At 33.1% G+C, this 13,316-nt stretch overlaps 1 long non-coding RNA gene across 1 annotated transcript in view; it reads right to left on the bottom strand.

Annotated features, from left to right (window-relative positions):
* The window catches only part of LOC122236545, a 29,370-nt gene extending 29,018 nt beyond the window's left edge, over positions 1-352 (bottom strand). The window contains exon 1 of the long non-coding RNA XR_006214586.1: positions 184-352. This is a non-coding gene — a long non-coding RNA (uncharacterized LOC122236545). The remainder of the gene's footprint in view (positions 1-183) is intronic.
* Positions 353-13,316: the final 12,964 nt, after the last annotated feature.

Below are 13,316 nucleotides of genomic sequence, written 5' to 3'. Positions count from 1 at the left end.
CCAGTAGGAAACATATCAGTTTTATATAGAAGAGCTTTTCCATATTTCTATAAATCTTGTAGTTCACTATGTGCCCCAAATAAGGATTTGAAGTTGGATGGAAATCAGTAAAAGTATTAAACAGATATTTAGATTTTATAATCTTTCCTGAGAATGAAGCAACAAATGAAGAATTATTTATACCTTTATATACAGTTCTTGAGATTCCCCCAAAAGTAACTGATTATTTCTCCTATCTTCTTTTCCCAAAGGAATGGGCTCTGTTTTCTTCTTTCTTCTTTCTGCCTGGCTGTTTTATCCTATACCAATCCACCTTTTTTCATCTTGGGACTATCTTCCACATTTTTCTTTGATGGCTGGAGTTTCAAGAAAAAAAAAATGATCTTTGATTTTAGTAAATTTGCTCAATCACCACACTACTTTTGGCCTTTTATTATAACAATGACAATCTGGATCATTTCATGTTTAAATATGTTGATGTCTCCAAATATCATATAAATTCCAATTTAAATGGGCTCAGGTTTTTTTTAACATTTTCATCTATTTTTAGGGTGAAAGCCATAGGGAGCTCACTGCCACTGCTAAATGGCATTCCTTTCTAGAGAATGATTTGTAGATTTAACTCTATATTTAAATGTGAGTACATAAACTCAAGTCCCAGTTGCTTCACTCCAACTGTAAAGTCTGCAAACTACTGTGTTTTTAGATATCCCTGATGTAACATTTTTCATTTCTCCATGAAATGGTTAAAAATATAATAGGCACAAAGCCTTCGAGTTTTCTCATTGAGAGGTGAAGTCTGTACATCCTCTTCTTGACTGAGTGAACTTGTGACTTCTTAAATCATTAGAGTCCTGTGGAAATTGAGCTATGTAACTTCAGAGGCTGAGTAAAAAAAAAAAAAAAAAAAAAAAGGTAATGGGGCTTTCACTTTGTTCACTGGAAAATTTGCTAGAGCCCTAAGCTTCCCTCCAGGAAGCTTCATTATCAAAAAGCCACCATGATATAAGGAGGCCCAAGACTTATTATGGTGGTACCTTGTGTAGACACTCATGAAGGGCCCCAGATGAGCTGAAGGCTGACAGCCAGCATCAACTGCTGGCCATGTAAATGATTTCCCTAGCTGAGCCTACAGATGAACCAGCTTCCACTAAGATTTGGTTATAATTTCATGGAAGATCCCAAGAAAAATCGAACATCTAAGCTCTTTCCAAACTCCTGACCTACAACATCTTGAGCAAAATAAAATTGTTATTTTAAGTTGCTAAGTTTCACAGTATTTGTTACACAAAAGTAGTTATTATATACACCCACCCTTCATCAGCTCACAATATGGACTTGTAATTTACTACTAAAAACCCAATTTATAGAAATATAAAGTATTAAACCAAAAAATTAAATCCTGATATTTATAAATAAAAGTAATGCCTCTGTGTACACCATGAATAAAATATGCAATTTTTGCATATAAAAATGATATATTATAACTGCATATGCAAACATAACATTATAAGGAACATTCATGTAAATGTTGCTTTTATCTACACTTGACTAAATAATTTGATTATCTTCCACTAAAGTGACTGTTTATATATCGCATAGGTTGTTTTCTAATAAAAATATATATAAGTTTATAGTTAGAATTAGGCTTTATAAATTGTAGACATGACGAGATGTAGGTAGCAGTTTATATCAATGAACAGTGTAGTTTTCCACAATATGCAATGATACACTAAATGATGCTGAAGGTGGTATATTTCTTTTGAATCTCAGAGTTCCTATAATACCTAAAAGTAAAGTGGCTCCACAAGTTTCAAGATAAAGACTACCTGTTCCAACATGGTAAATTATTGTGGCAGATGCTAAGCCATGATTTTTGGCAGAAACATAGAACTCTGGTGTTGACACTTCTAATAAGCCAGAATCTTTACAAAGAGCAAAGCACATCACCAAGCCCCAGCAGATACATAAAACAAGTGATTATGTTACCTGTTTATTTGATTCCAGTGTATACAAATAATAGCATGATGTTGAGCTTCTGTGATTTCCACTTACTCCCTCTATGAATAGCTCTGTTTCTAGCAATTACAAATGAGCCGAGTCATTCTAATCAGATCACCCTCACTGGAGCATCCTACTGCTTGCACTGATTGTGGCAATCTGTTGTGGGATGCACAGAGAAGTAAAGACCTTTCTGAACTTAGCTAGCCTCGCTAAACAGGAGCACTTCTGATTAGAAATATAATGTACTATTACAAAATTATAATGATTAAAATGTCCATATTGCCTCAATGCAGCTTAAACTTTACTCTATAAAACACTATAACTTAATTCCAAAAAATAATGTATTATTGCTAATTAATGCAATGGCATTAGAAAATATCAAATATAAATAAATTATAATTTAATAATATTTCAATAAGCTCTTCTGCTATTTCAATGCACTTGGTCCATCAGATTCTAATTCTTATATAGAAATTACTTGTCATACACAGGCATACATGTTAAAATCATTCATGGACGCATGTGCTTTACTTTTTCCCCTTTATTGACTGTAATAAAATTTGATATTGATATTTACAGCCCAGATGCTTGCATATATGCACAAAAAATCAAGTGTCAAGCTTTATAAAGGAAACTACAAAGTGATTTATTAGATCATTATGGATTTATTTTACATGTTAAATGATAGTTGAAAATGACATATTAGAAATTTTCCAATTTACAAATATTTATTTTAATTCCAGTGTAGTTATCATACAGTGTTGGTTTCAGGTGTATAATGCAGCGATTCAACAGTTTCATATATTACTCAGTGCTCATCAAGATAAGTGTACTCTTCTTTTTCTTTTCTTTTTTTTTTTTTTTTTTAGAGAGAGAGAGAGAGCCAAGCTGGGGGTGGGGCAGGGGGAGAGAGGGAGAAAATCTCCAGCAGGCTCCCTACTCTGCGTGCAGCCCTACACAGGGCTCCATCCCAAGAACCGAAAGATCATGCCCTGAGCTGAAATCAAGTGGGATACTCAACCCACTGAGCGACCCACATGACCTCAAGATAAGTGTACTCTTAAACAAATAATTTCTTATACTGAAAAAGCCCATATAACACCTTTTGTGTTATAGGTGTATAATATGCAGAATTTGAAAACCCATAAGAGAGTACATTTCTAGCACTCTCTGCAACTTGAATAAAGGTAACTAATTCAAAGTAGCTACATGTTTTTGTTTAACATTTTAATCCTTTTTATTATTGAAATAAAGGAAGTATATGTGTGTCTATACACAAACACAAAATTAATTGTTTCTTTTAATAGAATTTGAGTGACTATGATGTCACATGAAAAATGAAAAAAATACATTTTAGCTACAGGTATGAAATATCCACACTACCATATTTCTAATGCAGAAATATACTGAACTATCTACAGGCATTTATACCTATCACCCTTCAACTCAGTTTCTTTAAATTTTTGAGTGACAGTATAAAAATTTGTGTTATATGAATTTACTGAACTGAAATATAGCTAATCTACATAAATACTAGCAGCTTTTTGTTCAGGAAAAGAACCTATAGAACTAAGAAAAATAATCAAGATTATTTATTTTGCTTAGCATCAATGTATGTATGTATGTGTCTTGAAATTTTATTTTTAAATATAATAAGTTGTTTTAAATTGCTGCCTAAATATCAAACGCACAAAAACACACTAGCTAAAAAAGTCTGTCAACATGTTTATAGAAGGATTGTATTAGTAAATGTTTTGGAGCAGACTTTACTGTGTGCTGTTCCTACTACAAAAAGATGCATGTTAAGTTTCTTTAGATTTGATAATCCTACAATAATTTATTCCAAAATATGAAGAAGGCAATTAGGAGAACATTAGTTAGACTACTGGAATTTTCTTTTTACAGTCACTTAAAAAATATGTTACTTGTTAATTAGCTCTTGTCAGAGCATAATTTTATGATAATCAGGATTTTTAGGTTATATTTTAATCAAAGATCACTGACAGAACTTAAATTGCTTGATTGAATGTTGCCCTCTGTGCATGAACAAACCTGACCCCGAGTCTTGCTGACAAGACTAAAGACTACTCAAAAATCTAAAGATTTTAGACAAGTGCTAAAATATTTAATTCTAAACTCTTTAATTTTAATTAAAGAGCTTGCTTTTTTCATGAAATTTTAAGGAGATAAAGAACTGTGGATCCTCTATCTTCAAATAATATAACTTTGTAATGATGAAAAATACAAATTAGAAAATGATGAACTTTAAACTTCATTGTCTGTACTGTTTTAGTTCCGTCAAATGTAGACTGTGATTTAAACCCATATTAAGAATTATTATCTGAGCAACAGATTTGTAGATGTGCATATTGTACAAATTCAGTCTACGGATCCTGTTTGCTGAAGAGTGATTGAGATACTGGTGACTGAAAAAAAAAAGTTTATTCTGAGACCAATACATTAGTTCAATTCTTTTTGAGAAGGTGTCTTATCATGGAAAACAGCTCTGGGAAAGACCTGCCTCACTCCTCAGTGAGGCTGAGGGACTTATGGAGAGCTCTATGTTCCTCTGCTTTGCTGCAGGTCAAAAGGTTATACAAAATGTGGAGTCTGGATTACAGGATAGTCAGTGCCAAGTTTTAATTGAGTGAGTGAAAAGTTATTAGGCAGGGTAATCTCCCAGGGACCCTGACAAAACCAAAGAGACTTTTAAAAAGAAATAATATCTCAAACTGATGGATTATTTTTGTAAAGAGAAGATTAATTAGCTTCTATAGAGAAGGAGCAAAATAGTACCCAAGGGTTTCAAAATTTATAATGTTAGCAATAATTAGGAGTAATTCCAATCAAGATTGTGAAACCCAGATGGCTGTAGAATCTCTCTTTAAAGTTGTTTATAAAATTTTATATTTTTCTTAATTATTTGAAGAACTGCTTGCAGAAAGAGCATGCGAAGTAACAACGGCACTCAAACACACATTCTGCTTTAACTTAACCTTTGAATGCTAAGATGTTCCTTGCTGTTCTGACATGGAGAGTAGATCAAGTTACTTGTTGTCACTAACATATCAAGTCACTTGACATAGCAACTGGAAAATAGTTTCAAAGACACAGCGGCTAAGAAAGTAAACAAACTCATCCAAAAAATACGGGTCTTAAAAAAAACCAAAAAACAAAAAACATTACCTATCTCTATCTAAAACAATGAAAAATAAATACTGTTCCACAAACTTACCAATTTACTACTTTCAAGGGTAAATGCCAAGGAGTTTTTAAAAATTATATTGTGAAATTGGGGCGCCTGGGTGGCTCAGTCAGTTAAGGGTCTGACTTTGGCTCAGGTCATGATCTCGCAGTTTGTGACTTTGAGCCCTGTATCAGGCTCTGTGTTGACAGCTCAGCTCCTGGAGCCTGCTTCAGATTCTGTGTCTCCCTCTCTCTCTGCCCCTACCCCACTTGTGCTCTGTCTTTATTGAAAATAAATAAAATGTAAAAAAAAAATTTTTTTTAATTACATTGTGAAATTTTATTTTCTCCCTGTCATTGTCTGTTGTTTCCCAGTTGTCCTATACAGAGGCAACTATTTCTTCAATATCTCCTTAGTTACATGGTTAGCCTTTCAGAGATATTCTTGGCATAGGCATGTATATGCTATTAAAAAGTAGCAATTATAAAAAAAATTAAAACTTTAGCAAAATCCATTAAGAATAAACAGAGAGAGTCCTTATTTTATATTCTATGTCTAACATGGATTTTATCTCAAGAGTTTTTGAAAATAGAAAGTTCTTCTTGGTTCTGTCCCTGAATATTTGTTTTATAGAATTCCCCCTGTCCTTCTCCAAAACCAATGGCATTTTAACTGCAACCTTCACTAATGGGATTATCACATTTAAGATTTAAATGACACCCAAAATGCTTACTGATGATATTACACAAAAGCAAATGGTCCACGCATTTTTTCATTCTTCATCTTCCTCCTTTTCTCCTTTCTCGTCCTCTTGTTTTTTTTTTCTCTCTCTAATGCTTTTGAACTTTTATTGCCACAGTTCATTTTATCCTCCCCATCCTTATTTCTTTCTTTTCCTTCCTTCCTTCTTTCCATCCTCCCTTGCTTCCTTTTTACCATGCTTTTCCCGACTTTATGAAGTTATTCACATCTTTCAGAATATTATCACAGCACTTCCACTCTCCGTTAAAATTATTTAATATCATGTCTCGGTTTATATTACTCTTCCCCCATATTGTTAGTTCACTGAAGAGAAATTCTGTATCTGTCATACAGGATAACATTAGCGTCTTTTATATTATTTGGCAAATAGAATGTTTGCAATTTATATTGGCTGAAATGATGGATGATTAAATGTGATAAAGCAAGAATATGAAGATATCTCTATTACATAATAGAAATATTAGAATTGTACTGCATGCCCACAAAAAGGTTAAGTACAACTAGTTGATGGAATCTAAAGGGAGACAGACAACAACTTAATATGGTGATTATGAAATGAAAAGCATTGTGTGAGAAAAATAATTCATCCACTATGAACCTTGACACCTTCTCTAGACAATCACAGAGCATATAGTATAGATGGGATATCAGCGCTAAGCTGGGTGGAACAGCTGTCTAAGAGTAGATTGAGTTTTTATTCTATTTTATTCTATTTCATCATAAAAAGGAGGGCCTGAGAAAAAGGCTATGTCTGGGTAATTTATTTAAGATTATATTAGGATATGGTGCTAAGGGGGTCCGGTATATTATAGAGGTACTCATCTGTTTTTGGACTTTATGTTTCCTTAATCCTTCAAAACCTTCTGAGAATTCAGATGAAAAGTATGTCTGAATAAAGAAAGGGTGAAGAATTTATCCATCAGTCCTAATCGGCCCTGACTAAATGTTGCACTTAATGGTAAGAATTTCTAAGCAATCAGGGGCACCTGGGTGGCTCAGTCTGTTACGTGTCCGACTTCGGCTCAGGCCATGATCTCACAGTTAGTGAGTTCGAGACCCGAGTCAGGCTCTGTGCTGACAGCTCAGAGCCTGGAGCCTGCTTCAGATTCTGTGTCTCCCTCTGTCTTTGCTCCTCCCCCACTCACGCTCTGTCCTCTCTCTCTCAAAATAAATAAATATTAAAAAAAAAAAATTAAACAAACCCACAGTGCTCCTGCCTAGAGTTCTCTCAGGTTTCTGGCCTTTCTCACCTCAACTTCTGAATCTTGGACAGGATTCCAAGCTCTCTGGTTATACCTTCATAAAAATAGCCAATGCTTTTCTGAATTCCTCTCTGGTTCAGCTGCTAACATTAGAGGTGAGATTAAGAGGCCATGAGGTGCTGCCCAAGAGCCAGGCAATTCCATCAAATACTGGGATTCTATGCCTTTTTTTAGTGATTTCCTGGGCAATTAATCAATAGATTGGCTTGCTAATTATCCCACTTCTACTTGGACCTTTTTGTCTTCCTCATTTCCCAAGTAACTATAAACTACTATATATAAGTATGGAGAAAAATATGAGTGTCGGCTACAACCAGCCTACACTTGAACTCTGGCTCTCCTTTATGAACTGGGTTCCCTTGGCAAGTCAATCCATTCCACTGAGTCTCAGTTTAAATGCCTTTACAAAAATAATAGCAATTAATCTGAAAGTATTGGTATGAGTATCCAATATGATTAGGAAGACCACGTGGCTAGCCTATAGTCAGTGGACCATAAATGTTAGATTATTTCTCTTCTCCAATCATTCAATCTATTTTCAACTCCCACCTCTACAAAGTTCTCTCAGCATCTTGCATCGAGAATGAATATTTCCTATTGTCCTATTTATCACAGAATGCTATGTTCCATTTAACATTATCTGTATTTTTTTCACAGTTAAAAAGAAGCAAACAAACAAAATAAGAAACACCTTTCTGGTTTTTAGGCTCAGTGTCCCTGAAGTAGAAACTATTGTTTCATTCTTAAACGAGTAGGCACATTAACACAAACTCTATACTCAACAACGTATCCTGATGACAACTATTTTTCAAGATGATTGCATATTGCAATGAATATAAGAGAAATAAAAATCTAAGTTTAAAAAATAATTTCTGTATGGCAAACGAGCAACAGAATGCATAATGGACACTAATTACTACACTGTTTTCACTCTCAGTTTTTACAATAATGCCCATAATAAGACAAGTTAGCATAAAACATTTTAATAAAATTAGGCCTTTCAAAATAAGTTTGACACTTTTAGCACAACATGAAACAGAGAACTTTTGCAGAATCATCTTGTATTCTAAATAAAAAGTAACTTATGTTCTTATTCCCTGCTAATTACCTTGTTGTAATTATTTTTGTCTGTAATTGGTAACAGTCTCTTTTTATCACTTTATTCCAAATTCTTAGAAATACAAGAATAAAATTGTATTTTTTTACAATTAAATAAATATAATTCTTTACTCATTAACATTCTAAAATTTCAATGTAGCTATTCAATGAGAAATCCCTGTTTCTGGGTTTTATTTATTTATTTATTTTCAGATACAAAATAAAAGGAGAATTTGCAGAATAACAGCAACATCAGCAATAATAATAGCAGCAACAAAATAACAAGAAAGTACCCAATTATTTTCCTCATGATACAACAAATAAGAATGCTTTGCCCTTTTTAACAAAATTTAACAGAGTTTATATTTTAGAGCAGTTTTAGGCTCACACCATAATTGAGCAGAAGGCACAGAAATTTCCCACTCCTGCTGCCATACATGCAGAGTCTTCCATTATCAACACCCCCCACCAGAGGTACATTTGTTACAACTAAGGAACCTACACTGACACATCATTATCATCCAATTCCATAGTTTACATTAGAGTTCACCATTGGGGTTGCGCATTCTATGGGTTTTGGCATATGTATAATGACATGTATCTGTAATTACTATACTATACAGAGTTTTTCACTGACATGAAAGTACTCAGAGCTCTATCTAGCTATCTCTCCCCCACCCCAACTCCTGGCAATCATTGAAAAGACCTGTTTTTTATTTGTTTATGGGTTATTTTTTCTTTCAGAATGTCATATTGTTGTAATCATATGGTTTGTAGCCTTTTCAATTGGCTTCTTTCACTTAGTAATACACATTTAGGTTTCCTCCATGTCTTCTCATGGCTTGATAGTTCCTTTCTTTTCTAACACCAAATAATAACCACTGTCTAGATGTACCACAGTTTACTTATCCCTTCCCCTACTGAGGGACATCTTGGTTGCTGCCATGTTTTGGCAATGAATAAAGCTCTCATAAACATCCATGTTCAGGTTTGTGTATGGATATGTTTCCAACTCTTTCGGGTAAATACTAACAAGTACAATTACTGGATCATATGCTAAGGGTATGTTTAGTTTGGTTAAGACACTGTCAAACTGTCTTCCGAAGTGGCTGTACCATTTTGTATTTCCAGCAGCAGTGAATGAGAGTTCTTGCTCCATAGCTTCACCAGCATTTGGTGTTGTCAGTGTTCTCAATTTTGGCCATTCTCGTGAGTAGGTACAAATATCTCATTGTCTTCATTTGCATTTCTCTAATGACAAATGTTTTTATATGCGTATGTGTCATCTGTATATCTTCTTTGGTGAGGTATCTGTTAAAGTCTTTGGCTCATTTTTTAATCAGGTGTTTTGTTTCCTTATTGATGATTTTAAGGTTTTATTTTTCTTTCTTTTGTGTATTTTGGATGAATCGTTCATCAGATATAGCTCTTGCAAATATTTTCTCCCAATCTGACTTACATAACTTTTATTTACTCTTGTGTTTTTTTTTAATTAACTAGGACTTCCAGTATGATGCTGAAATGTTGAAAAGCAGTGGTAAGAAGGGACATAACTTTTCTTGTTCTTGATCTTACTGGGAAGACTTTAAACTTCTGTCACTATTAAGTATGATGGTGTCTGTAGATGCTATGTAGATACACTTTATCAGTTGAAGAATTTCCCTTTTATTCCTGATTTACTGAAAAATTTTAACATGAATTCCTGTTGGATTTTGTAAAATTCTTTTTCTGCTTTAATATATGACCATGTGATTTTTGAATACTTCATTTCTAATATGTATATCATGTTTGGAAGTAACAGACATCTCAGAGATAACATAATACACAAAGGCAGTGTGGAACACAGGTTTAGAATATAAACTTTTAAGCCCAGAATGTTGAGATTCAAGTCCTGGCACTGGCACTTACTATCTGTAAGTCTCTCGCCAAGTTACTTTATCTCTCTATGCCTTAGCTTCTTGTCTGAAAAATGGGGACAATAACGTGCCAGCCTCTTAGGATTATAATGAGATTAAATTATTTAATATATGCAAAACACTTAGATGTTTGGCACCTTTGCACACTACAAAAATGTGTTTTAATTTTCCTTCAAATGCTATATAAATACCAGAAAGGCTGAAATATTTTTAACTATTTATTCGTTACTGTAACCACTGTGCCTAGAACAATGTATAGTTCCTAGTCACATTTGAATGTCACAGATAAAATTAACTACTAAATGACAAAGATGTATGAGGACTGTAAAATAGCACTCTAAACTCACATTGATATTTTTTTACATAAATATTTTGTACAAACTGATTCATCACCAAACAAGGCTGCTGCTAGCACAAATTGGCATCTTTGTGCGAATTAGATAAAAGAGAGCCCCTTCATATAGGACAAAGTAGCACTGAGCCAGACAATATAGCTTAGTGAGAACATTATTTTATTATTTGGAAACACCCATTATGCCCATATCAGACCATTCTCAATTGAGAAAGACAACTGAAGTTTGAAGGATATTACTAACTGAAAGAAAGATAGAGAAAAGATGGTTAATAGTTAATAAAATCATTGTCACTTCTTGATTTCCTCCTTTAGAGAGATCATTTCAGGGAACAGAATAAAAGGAGAAAAATAAGAGTCTGCAAGTGTGTGTGTGTGTGTGTGGGGGGTATGTAGGTAGGTAGGTAGGTAGGTAGTTGGGCTACTATGAGAGGGTAATATACTTGTGAGAAAATATTGCCCATAGACTGAAATAATATTATTGCTTGAAGCTATAACTTCAGGTAATTACTTTTATCTTTAAATGAACAGATATATCTTCCATTTCATACCAGAGTCTGAAAGAATTGAAGTTATAAACAGATTTATAAAATTAAAATTTTTACTGTGTTCATTTTCTTCTTGACTTACTTTTCTCACTAAAGTTCCATCCTCTTTTAATTAACTTCTGTTTCCATCAAATCAAAACGTCAGAGGGTACTCTTCAACCTGATCCATTTTCTTCCTACTCCATATGCGTTAAGAAGTCTATCTCATTTTCTTTGACCACTAGTTTCTATTTCTTGTTATAGGTTCACTATATTATAATTGTTTATTGATTATGACAAGTTCCAAACTTTTCTTCCTTAAAAAAAAAAATTTCCTACAATAAAAAGCTTATTTTATGTATTATGATGGTTTAAGTGATATAACTTAGAAAGTTATAAATAATTATGTAAAGTACGTACTATATTGGTAATGTGAAGAAGATAAAAATGTTGCTCCCTCAACAATGATAATGCCTGACTAAAAAGTGTGCCTAACTGGGGTGACTGGTTGGCTCAGTTGGCTAAGCATCCGACTGGATCTCACCTCAGGTCTTGATCTCAAGGTCTTGAGTCTAAGCCTGATCCTGGGTGTGGAGCCTACTTAGAAAAAACTTGTAAATAAAGATTAAACATTTATTAGAGACCATTTCATTAATGTTAAGAGGTAAATGCATTAAAAAAAAAGCTGTTATAAGATGTTTGGCCTGATCAAATGTAAGAAAAGAGGCAAGAGAAGATATTTGCTTATGTACCCTATATTGGCTAGAATAATTCTGACCATGACACCTTTTGGGTCTAAGGTTCTAGGACATTAAAAATTTAGCTGGTACATCTCTATTTTAATTCTATGAAACATTATGCTTATAAATATTATATATTTATATACATAAGAAATAATTCTAGGTCAACTCTATGTACTAATGTATGAATGGAAGGGAATTAAAACAATTAAATCATAATTATATTTTCAGCCATATATGTTATGCATTTCTTCAAAATATTTATCAATTATTTATGATAACTAGAAGCACTGTGTTACTTGCTGTGATACAGAAATAAACAAAAGAAAGTATATTCACTTAAATTCAGTTTTCAGGGAAGATTGATAATTAAGTAGATATTTACTCATTCTTTCATTCCATAGATTCTTCAATTTGTGGGATTAGAACTAAAATAGCAGATTACAGTAGCATGCATGTGGATGGAGAGAGTCAGAGTCAATACATTCGAAAGGCCAATATCCAAAGATACTGGTCAACTTTTTATTAAAATAAACATGAATATTAGCATTTCTACAAAGCAAAGAGAAAATCCTAAAAATATTAAAGCAAGAAAATTCAATGTGGCAGAGACAGAGAATAAATTTATGAAACAACATAAAGCAAAACAAGCCTTATAATGAAAAAAAAAAAGAAAAACTGCAAGAAAAAGTAAAAGAAACACACACACAAACACACACACAGAGGTAAAATGTTGTATAAATTCAAACAACAGAAATGAATCCAAATATATCAGTAATCACAGACAAATGTCCTTTCCTGTTAAATGATTGAAATTATAAATTTGGAGTACGTGAAATATAGCTATAAACTATTCAGAAGAGATACAAAGAGACATAGAAAGCTCACCATAAAAGTTGGAGGGAAATATAATAACCAAAAAGAAACTTTAATATTACAAAATAAACCTTAGGGAAAATAAACTATTAATAGAAAACTTTTAATGATGGAGATAAAATAATCCTGAAATTATGTAATTTATGACAAATTTAATTACCTGAGAACAAAATTTATAGAACTATAAAGAGAAACTGACAAATCCATCTTACACTTGTAAATATTCAGATGGTTCTCTTAAGTGATTTATGGATGAAACAGAAAAAATTCTTTTTTTTAATGGTTATTTTGAGAGAGAGAGAGAGCACAGTGGAGGAGGGACAGAGAGAGAGGTAGAGAGAATCCCAAGCAGACTCCACACTGTCAGTGCAGAGCCCAATGCGGACTCAAACTCACAAACCGTGAGATCATGATCTGAGCTGAAATCGAGTCAGACACTAAATTGACTAAGCCACCCAGGAAATACCAGAAAAAATAATTTTTAAGGAGAAAAGTTTTTTCAAATGTAGCAAATAAGCTTATATACTATATAACTTTGTTATATATATAACATAATTTAAGCTCATTATATATGTTACATATATATAATGCA

The sequence above is a fragment of the Panthera tigris genome, chromosome A1, assembly GCF_018350195.1.
Source record: "Panthera tigris isolate Pti1 chromosome A1, P.tigris_Pti1_mat1.1, whole genome shotgun sequence".
NCBI lineage: Eukaryota > Metazoa > Chordata > Mammalia > Carnivora > Felidae > Panthera > Panthera tigris.
The sequence above is the reverse complement of the archived record's forward strand: the minus strand, read 5'-3'. Positions and strand labels throughout refer to the sequence as shown.